The sequence below is a fragment of the Rhinopithecus bieti genome, unplaced genomic scaffold (assembly GCF_001698545.2).
Source record: "Rhinopithecus bieti isolate Rb0 unplaced genomic scaffold, ASM169854v2 scaffold_15197, whole genome shotgun sequence".
Classification (NCBI taxonomy): Eukaryota; Metazoa; Chordata; class Mammalia; order Primates; family Cercopithecidae; genus Rhinopithecus; species Rhinopithecus bieti.
The window spans coordinates 701919-712488 of record NW_016808366.1 but is presented as its reverse complement, the minus strand read 5'-3'; the positions used below and the strand labels follow the sequence as shown (position 1 = coordinate 712488).

The following is a 10570-nucleotide window of genomic DNA, read 5'->3' as shown; positions in this document are numbered from 1 at the left end:
TTACCCTAAATTGCTCTCCAGGCCCTGGGATCCTCACGGACACGCTCTACCACTCCAGGTTTAGTTAGACTCAAGTGATGTGGAGCTTAAGCTGTCCCTGACAATTCCCATTGCAGCCCAGTGTCTCTAGAGGGACAGCTCCCACAGTAATGCAGCTGCAATGAGTAAGATATAAAAGCTCATAGGCTTTCACACAGGAATTCCACTTTAGGAAGTAAAAGCACCATGTCAAGGTTAATAGAAAAAATTTAAAAAAGAAAACATAAGCAGCTATCCAAGGTTAATAGAAAAAAAGTTTAGGCCGGGCGCGGTGGCTCAAGCCTGTTATCCCAGCACTTTGGGAGGCCGAGACGGGCGGATCACGAGGTCAGGAGATCGAGACCATCCTGGCTAACACGGTGAAACCCCGTCTCTACTAAAAATACAAAAAACGCTCTTTTCCTCCCTGACTGTCTGAAGATAGCCCGCCATCATGAACGACACTGTATCCGCACTAGAAAGTTCATGACCAACCAACTACTTCAGAGGAAACAAATGGTCATTGATATTCTTCATCCTGGGAAGGCAACAACAGTGCCTAAGACAGAAATTCGGGAAAAACTAGCCAAAATGTACAAGACCACACCGGATGTCATCTTCTATTTGGGATCCAAAACCTCATTTTTGGTGGGCAACAAGGCTTTGGCATATTTATGACTCCCTGGATTATGCAAAGAAAAATGACCCAAACAAAACTGCAAGACAACCTGTAAAAAAAAGAGACCTCAAGAAAGCAACGAAAGGAACGCAAGAACAGAATGAAGAAAGTCAGGGGGACTGCAAAGGCCAATGTTGGTGCTGGCAAAAAGCCGAAGGAGTAAAGGTGCTGCAGTAAAGGCTACCTGTGTCCATTTTGGATTTTTCACGAGCAGATTAATAAACTAAAACTTTCAAAAAAAAAAAAATACAAAAAACTAGCCGGGCGAGGTGGCGGGCGCCTGTAGTCCCCGCTACTCCGGAGGCTGAGCCAGGAGAATGGCGTAAACCCGGGAGGCGGAGCTTGCAGTGAGCTGAGATCCGGCCACTGCACTCCAGCCCGGGCGACAGAGCAACACTCCGTCTCAAAAAGAAAAAGAAAAAAGAAAAAAGAAAAAAAGTTTAATAAAAATAAGGATAAAAGTATCATGATCTGGGTGGTTGTTACATCTTAGGATATTGAATCTGTCTCTTAACGATTTTAAGTGCACCACATCATGACGATGTATGCATGAGACTGTTCAATAGCAAAAATCTGGAACCAGCCAGAATGCCCATTGATACATTAAATAAATTGAATAAATCATAGTACACCCATTCTGTGGACTATTAGGCAACTTTTCAAAATAATGAGGTAGATTTACTTCTTTAGGTATACTAAGAATGTATTTTTAAGGGGGAAAAGATGCAAAGTAATGTGCATTCTATCATTCCATTTTTTAATTTAAAAATTAGGCTGGGCACAATGGCTCACACCTGTAATCACAGCACTTTGGGAGGCTGAGGAAGATCACATGAGGTCAGGAGGCTAAGACCAGCCTGGGCAACTCAGCAAGACCCCACCTCTACAAAAACTTTAAAAACTGCACCTGTAACCCTAGCACTTTGGGAGGCCAAGCCAGGCAGATCACTTTAGTTCAGGAGTTCGAGACAAGCCTGGCCAACATGGTGAAATCCCGTCTCTACTAAAAATAAAAAAATTAGCCGGGCGTGGTGGTGTGCTCCTGTAAACCCAGCTACTCAGGAGTCTGAGGCAGAAGAATCGCTTGAACCTGGGAGGCAGAGGATGCAGTGAGCCGAGATCGTGCCACTGCATTCCAGCCTGGGCGACAGAGTGAGATCTGTCTCCAAAAGTAAAAATAAAAAAATTAGCCAAGTGTGGTGGCATGCGTCTATAGTCTCAGTTACCTGGGAGGCTGAGGCAGAAGGATGGCTTGAACCCAAAGAGTTTGAAACTACAGTTGTTACCAGGTTACCTGCAGTTGTTACCAGGATAGAGTTGTCCAGGTTCTTGGCGTGTTGAACAAAACGCATAAAGTAACAGAAGGGCAACGAAAGACAAATAGCAACAGAAGAACGGAATAACAAAAGCATAGATTTATTGAAGACAATTCAGAACCGCAGCTGTTAGAGCAAGCGGCTCAAGAGCCTCCTCAATCAGGGTTTGCATTAAGCTAAAGGGACCAGGCAACACCCCAGGTGCCCTTTAGAGGCCTCCAATTGGCTACACTCTATGAAGGATTGGCCTGCGACCAAATCAGAGACTGAAGTGGAGACTTGACCCACAGCCAATCAGAGGCTGAAGTGGAGATTTGGCTCCACCGTCAATCAGAGGCTGAAGTGGAAACTTCTGTCTTGTTATCATAGGAGTGAAGATGTGGCCTGTATGCTGCCTAAAACTGGCTGCACCCATTCATTTGCTTAACTCTTAACCCCCAGTTACCCTGATTCCCTATTCTCCTGCCTCATAGTGAGCTATGATCACACCACTGCACTCCAGCCTGGGCGACAGAGCAAGACCTTCTCTGTGTGTATGTGTGTGTGTGTATAAGCTGTTATATATATTATATATAGTTATATGTAAATTATTATATATAAAAACATATATATAATAATCTTGTATGGGGAAATATGTATTTATATAATCATGAGAAAAGATTTGGAAGGACTCATGCTACACCTTTTGGGGCAACTGGAGGAGGACTTTTCATGGAAGCCAAAGCTTTTGGGTCTCCCTAAGCTAACAGGGTGGCAGAGGACACCTGGGATCCCCCTCTATTATCTGGGTTTCAGATTCCTGAGAAGACCAAGAATTCTATCAGAAATAGGTAATAAGGAATCTGCTGATGGAATTAAGTCTAAAGCTCTGCTACCCTAAGTGTGATCCCTGGACCAGAAACATTGGCCTTATCTGGGAACCTGTTAGAAATGCAGAATCCCAGGCCTCACCCCAAACCTGCAGAATCAGAATCTGCATTCTAACAAGACTCTCCAGATAATTAGCATGCACATTAAAGTGTGAGAAGTACTTTCCTGAAAGGTTCCTTGTTTTATTGCCCACATGGGACCAAAACCAGCAGCACAGGAAAAAAATATCTGAGTGCCTCAAATATTACACTAAGGCTAGGCACGGTGGCCCATGCCTGTAATCCCAGCACTTTGGGAGGCCAAGGCAGGTGGATCACTTGAGGTCAGGAGTTTCAGACCAGCCTGGCCAACATAGTAAAACCCCATCTGTACCAAAAAATACAAAAACTTAGCTGGGTGTGGTGGCTGATGCCTTTAATCCCAGCTATTCGGGAGGCTGAGGTGGGAGGCAGAGGTTGCAGTGACCCGAGATCGTGCCACTGCATTCCAGCCTGGGTGACAGAGTGAGACCCTGTCTCAAAAATAATTTTAAAAGAAGGCCAGGGGTGGTGGCTCACGCCTGTAATCCCAGCACTAGGGGAGGCCAAGGAGGCCAGATTACCTGAGGTCAGGAGTTCAAGACCAGCCTCGCCAACATGGTGAAACCCCATCTCTACTAAAAATACAAAAAGTTAGCCAGGCATGGTGGCGCATGCCTGTAATCCTAGCTACTCGGGAGGCTGAGGCAGGAGAATCGCTTGAACCCAGGAGGTGGAGGTTGCAGTGAGCCAAGATCTTGCCACTGCACTCCAGCCTGGAGGACAAGAGTGAAACTTCGTCTCAAAATAAAATAAAATAAAAATTGTTAAAAAATAAAAATAAAAAAATTGCACTAAATTCAGATTTTAAAATGTAATATGTATTTTTAAATGTATGCAAGCAACACTCAAATATACATACACATACTGTGCTCCCTACCCTGTGTTGAGTCCTGGGAAGAGAGATGTTGAATTAGAACAGTCTTTGCCTTCAAGAAGGTTATAGTCCTGGCCGGGCACGGTAACTCATGCCTGTAATCCCAGCACTTTGAGAGTCCAAGGAGGGTGGATCACCAGGTCATGAGTTCAAGACCAGCCAAGCCAGAAGACCAGCCTGGCCAATATGATGAAACCCGGTCTCTACTAAAAATACAAAAATTAGCTGGGCATGGTGGCGGGCACCTGTGATCCCAGCTACTCAGGAGGCTGAGGCAGAATAATTGCTTGAACCTGGGAGGCAGAGGTTGCAGTGAGCCGAAGATTGTGCCATTGCACTCCAGCCTGGGTAACAGAGCAAGACTCCAATTCAAAAAAAAAAAAAAAGAAAGAAAGTTACAGTCCTAATAATGGATATTAACATATCCCTTAATAAAATAATAAAAATAAAAATAATGGCTAATAATACTAATTTTTAAAAATAGCTAGCGTTGGCTGGGCGTGGTGGCTCACACCTGTAATTCTAGCACTTTGGGTGTCAGAGGTGGGAGGATCACAAGGTCAGGAGTTCGAGACCAGCCTGGCCAGCATGGTGAAACCTTGTCTATACCAAAAATACAAAAAATTAGCCAGGCATGGTGGCGCTTGTAGTCCCAGCTACTTGGGAGGCTGAGGCAGGAGAATGGCTTGAACCCGGCATGCAGAAGTTGCAGTTAGCCAAGATCGCGTCACTGCACTCCAGCCTGGGCGACAGAGTGAGACTCCATCTCAAAAAAAAAAAAAAAAAAAACGCTAGCATTTATCAAGCTCTACTATGTGGCAAGATATGGTGGTAACTTTTTTTTTTTTTTTTTTTTTTGGGCAGAATCTCATTCTGTCACCCAGGCTGGAGCTGCAGCTGGTGCAATCTCAGCTCACTGCAACCTCCGCCATCCCAGTTCAAGCGAATTCTCATGCCTCAGCCTCCCGGAGTAGTGGGATTACAGGGGTCCTCCACCACACCTGGGCTAATTTTTTATATTTTTTTGGTAGAAATGGGGTTTCACCATGTTTTGGGGGGCCAGGTTGGTCTCGAACTCTGACCTCAAGTGATCTGCCTGGCCTTGTTTTCCTCCAAAGTGCCTGGGATTACAGACATGTGCCACCGCACCTGCCCTGTTGTGTAAATTCTTTTATCTTCACCTATATTCATGTCAGTTCATCTTCACAAAACCTTGGCCAGGCCCAGTGGTACACCTGCTAGTTCCAGCTACTTGGGCAGGACTGAGGCAGAGAGGAGGATCACTTGAGCCCAGGGAGTTTGAGACCAGCCTGGGCAATATAGCAAGACCCTGGTCTCTAAAAACAAACAAACCCCCCCCCCCCCTACAACAAAAACAACCTTAGACACTAACTGCTATTATCATCCCTGGATTTAAAAGCCTTTTGAGTTGACTAGATAAGATAATATCTAAACTCCAATCTGTTTTATTTCAGAGGTTCATAGCTCAAATCATTCAATGACTTAAGATCAAAACTTTGATAAGAGTGGCCAGGCGGACCAGGGAGTCTTTTAGAGAAGTGACCAAACATGGCTGGGTTTAGGGAATGCTTTCCACAAAAAGGAAGAGGAGGCGACCTGGGGTTGGGTGACTTGTGGCAAGCCTGGACTCAATCCCTCAGGCTGCAGCCTCACCAAGGAAGGAGCAAAGGCCAAGGGAGGAAACTAGCAGTACACTGAACATGGACAATATGCCCCATTGCCCTGTAATCCATTTCACCCTCAAAACATGGGGAGTTAGGTGCTATTTTTTTTTTTTTTTTTTTTTGGGACAGAGTTTTGCTCTGTCACCCAGGCGCGTAGGTGCAGTGGCGTGAATCTTCAGGCTCACTGCTAACCTCCACTCCCAGGTTCAAGCAATTCTGCTGGCCTCAGCCTCCTGCGCTAGCTGGGATTACAGGTGCCATTGCCACCATTGCCCAGCTAGTTTTTTTATATTTGTTAGGTAGAGATGGGGTTTTGCCATGTTTGGCCAGGCTGCGTTTCTAACTCTGGGCCTCAGGCGATCCACCTGTCTCAGCCTCCCGAAGTGCTGGGATTACAGATGCTGAGCCACTGCCACGCACAGGCCTAGGCTGCTAATTCAAGTCTCATTTTATAGATGAGCGAGCCCAAGAGGTGAATTGACTTCCCAAGATGGAGGCGCACGGCCTGCTAATTCCCAGCTACTCAGGAGGGCTGAGCAGGAGAATCACTTAACCTGGGAAGTTGGGAGGTTCAGGTGGAGCCGAGACTGCCACCACTGCACACTGGCCTCGGTGACAGAAGCGGACCCCCATGGGGGGGGGGGGAGACTGAAAGCTACATTTCAAAAGAATTTCTGAAATGAAAAATAGTCATTTAAGGTTTTTTTTTTTTTTTTTTTTTTTTGAGACAAAGCGTCTCCTCTCTGTCGGGGCCCAGGGCTGGAGTTGCAGGTGGGCCGGATCTCAGCTCACTGCAAGCTCTGGCCTCCCGGGTTTTTGCCATTCTCCTGCCTTCAGGCCCCCCCGTCCCGAGTAAGCTGGGACAACAGGTGCCCGCCACCTGTCGCCCGGGCTAGGTTTTTTTGTATTTTTTAGTAGCAGAGGGGGGTTTCACCATGTTAGCCAGGATGGGTCTCGATCTCCTGACCGTCGTGATCCGCCCGTCTCGGGCCTCCCAAAGTTGGCCTGGGGTTACAGGCCTGAGCCACCGCGGCCCGCATTTAAGTTTTAAAACCAGGTAGAAGGGGCTAAACAACCAATTGGAACAGTTTAAAGGAGGAAAAATATTGGTCCGCGGTGCAGGGCTCACACCTGTAATCCCAGCCTTTGGGAGTCCAAGGGGCGGACGGTGGATCACCTTGAAGAGTTTGCATGACCAGCCTAGGGGGGCAACATGGTTGAAACCCCATCTCTTACTAAAAATTACAAAATTAGCCAGGTGTGGTGATGAATGGTCTGTAATACCAGCTAGTTTGGAGGCTGAAGGCAGCGAGAAAGAATTGCTTGAACCTGGAAGGTGGAGGTTGCAGTGAGCTGAGATCAGGCCACTTTACTCCAGCCTGGGCAACAAAGTGAGAACTCTGTCTCAAAAAAAAAAAAAAAAAAAAAAAAAAGGAAGGGAAAAAAATTTTAAAAAAAAAGAGGGGCTAAAAAAAAATACCAATAATGAAAAAAAAAAAAAAAAAAAAAAGGCAGAGAGAGAAATATTGAACAGAAAGATGGAGCTGAAAAAGATTACCCATAATGTAATATAGAGAAATAAAATCATAGATGTAAGAGAGAGATTCAGATACTTGAAGGACAGAAAGAAAAAAAATACAACATTTGCCTAATAGGAATTTCCTAATAGGAGGAAATACTGAGAATAAGGGAGAGGCAATATTTGAAAGAAATGACTGAGAATTATCCAGAATTGATGAAAGGCAAGAGTTCTCATACAAAATTAGCTGGGCGTGGTGGCGCATGCCTGTAATCCCAGCTACTCTGGAGGCTGAGGCAAGAGAATTGCTTGAACCTGGGAGGTGGAGGTTGCGGTGAGCCAAGATCGCGCCATTGCACTCCAGCCTGGGCAACAAGAGTGAAACTCTGTCTCAAGAAAAAAAAAAAAAAGAGTTCTCATATTTAGGAAGCCTGAATGTACTCTAACAGGATAAATGAACATATATTCATACCTAAACACCAGAACAGCAAAAGCAAAGAAATGTTAAGATCTGGAAAAAATGGGTAGTGGGGATATGAATGTCTTATTATTGACTCTAGTCTTATTCAATGTATTATTCACTAGAATATGCTTGGAGTGATGAATGTGTTCTGAGACTAGGTAGTGATGATGGTTGCACATTAAAAAAATGGATAAAATGCAATGAGAGCACGTGGACACAGGGAGGGGAACAATATACATTGGGGCCTGCCTGGTGGGCAGGCCAGTGGGAGGGAGCGCATCAGAACAGCTAATACAGGCGGGGCTTAATGCCTACGTGATGGGTTGATAGGTGCAGCAAACCACCATGGCACACGTTTACCTATGTAACAAACCTGTACATGTATCCCGGAACTTTCTTCTTTTTTTTTTTTTCTTGAGACGGAGTCTGTTGCCAGGCTGGAGTGCAGTGGCTCGATCTCAGCTCACTGCAACTTCGCCTCCCGGGTTTAAATGATTCTCCTGCCTCAGCCTCCTGAGTAGTTGGGATTACAGGCATGTGCCACTATACCCAACTCATTTTTGTATTTTTAGTAGAGATGGGGTTTTACCATGTTGGCCAGGATGGTTTCAATCCCTTGACCTTGTAATCCTCCTGTCCTGGCCTCCCAAAGTATTGGGATTATAGGCGTATAGGCGTGAACCACCGCTCCTGGCCTGTATCTCGGAACTTAAAAATATATATATATATATTTTTTAGACAGTCTCGTTCTGTCTCCTAGGCTGGAGTACAGTGGCATGATCTTGGCTCACTGCAACCTCTGCCTCCCGGGTTCAAACAATTCTCCTGCCTCAGCCTCTTGAGTAGCTGGGATTACAGGTGCACGCCACCACGCCTGGCTAATTTTTGTATTTTAGTAGAGACGGGGTTTCACCATGTTGCCCAGGCTGGTCTTGAACTCCTGAACTCAGGCAATCCGCCTGCCTCAGCCTCCCAAAGTGCTAGGATTACAGGCATGAGCCACCACACCAGGCCAAAATATTTTTAAAAATGGTTAAAATGGTAAATTTTATGAGTTTACAAAAATTAAAAAAATTATACCAGCTGGCCAGGCACAGTGGCTCATGCCTGTAATCCCAGCACTTTGGGAGGTAGGGGCAAGCAGATCACAAGGTCAAGAGATCGAGATCATCTTGGTCAACACGGTGAAACCCCGTCTCTACTCAAAATACAAAAATTAGCTGGAGTCTAAACCTGTAGTCCCAGCTGCTCCGGAGGCTGAGGCAGGAGCATCTCTTGAATCCAGGAGGCAGAGGTTGCAGTGAGCTGAGATCAGGCCACTGCACTCTAGCCTGGCAACAGAGCAAGGCTCCATTTCAAAAAAGAAAAAAAAATTATAGCAGTTGATGTAAATGAAATAGCGATAAAACTTGCTATGCATCTTTTCCTAGACGATTTGTTTTTTCTTTGAGACAAGGTCTCACTCTGTCACTCAGGCTGGAGTGCAGTGGCACGATCACAGATCACCAAAGCCTCGACCTCCTGGGCTCAAGCGATCCCTACCTCAGCTTCCTCCTCAGTAGCTGGACCACAATGGCCAAGTTCTGTATTTTTTGTAGAGATAGGGTCTCCCCATGTTGCCCAGGCTGGTAGATAATTTTTAAAACTTTTTTATTTTGAAATAACCATAGGCACACAAGAAATTGTAAAAAATAGTACGGAAAAGTCCCATGTACCCATCATCCATTTTCCCATTTTATTCTTTATTTTTGCTTTATTTTTTCAGAGACAGAGTCTTGCTCTGTCACCCAGGCTGGAGTGCAGTGCTGCTATCACAACTCACTGTAGCCTTTAACTTCTGGACTCAAGTGATCCTCCCACCTGAACCTCCCAAGTAGCTAGGAATAAAGACGCACACCACCATGCCCGGCTAATTGTGTATGTGTGTGTGTGTAGAGAAGGGGTCTTGTTGTGTTGCCCAGGCAGGTCTCAAACTCCTGGCTTCAAGCTTCAAACCCCACCTTGGCCTCCCAAAGTGCTGGGATTACAGGCATGAGCCACTGTGCCTGGCATTCATTTTCTCTTAATGGTAGCGTCTTACCATATAGTACATATAGTACTTTTTCTTTTTCTGAGACAGAGTTTCACTCTTTTTGCCCAGGTAAAATCATGTTCAGGGGCACAATCTCGGCTCACCACAACCTCCACCTTCCAGGTTCAAGTGATTTTCCTGCCTAAGCCTCCCGAGTAGGAATTACAGGCATGTGCCGCCACGCGCAGCTAATTTTTTTTTTTTTTTTCTTTGAGACGGAGTCTCACTCTGTCGCCGGGGCTGGAGTGCAGTGGCCGGATCTCAGCTCACTGCAAGCTCCGCCTCCCGGGTTCATGCCATTCTCCTGCCTCAGCCTCCCGAGTAGATGGGACTACAGGCGCCCACCACCTCGCCCGGCTAGTTTTTTGCATTTTTTAGTAGAGACGGGGTTTCACAGTGTTAGCCAGGATGGTCTCGATCTCCTGACCTCGTGATCCGCCCGTCTCGGCCTCCCAAAGTGCTGGGATTACAGGCTTGAGCCACTGCGCCTGGCCAATTTTGTATTTTTAATATAGACAGGGCTTCTCCATGTTGGTCAGGCTGGTCCTGAACTCCTGACCTCAGGTGATCCGCCCACCTTGCCTCCCAAAATGCTAGGATTACAGGTGTGGGCCACTGTGCCCGGCCCATAGGTACTTTTTCAAAACCTGGAACTTGACATTGGTATGATATAATTAGCTAGCCTACAGACCTTACTCGGATTTTTGGGTGAACTGATTTAAAAGCTATGCAATATCCAGCGCAGCTTTCCTCTAGCTAAGATGAACAATTTTACTTGTTCTTATCCCATTGAACAAAATGTTTTGATTTTTTAAAAAACATTAGAACTATTTTTTTTCTTGAACCTTAAAAACAACTTAAAATTTTTCATTATTTTACTACCTTTACAAGACTACAATTGAATTAAGGGGGTGGCAGTGGAGATGAAGAAGATGACTTAGAAACAAATGAATTAAAAAATGGATTTGAGGCCGGGCGCAGTGGTTCCATGCCTG

At 45.6% G+C, this 10570-nt stretch overlaps 1 pseudogene; it reads left to right on the top strand.

Moving 5' to 3' along the window:
- The first annotated feature begins 423 nt into the window (after positions 1 to 423).
- LOC108538496 (40S ribosomal protein S24 pseudogene) lies at positions 424 to 944 on the top strand (annotated as a pseudogene).
- The last annotated feature ends 9626 nt before the right edge of the window (positions 945 to 10570 follow it).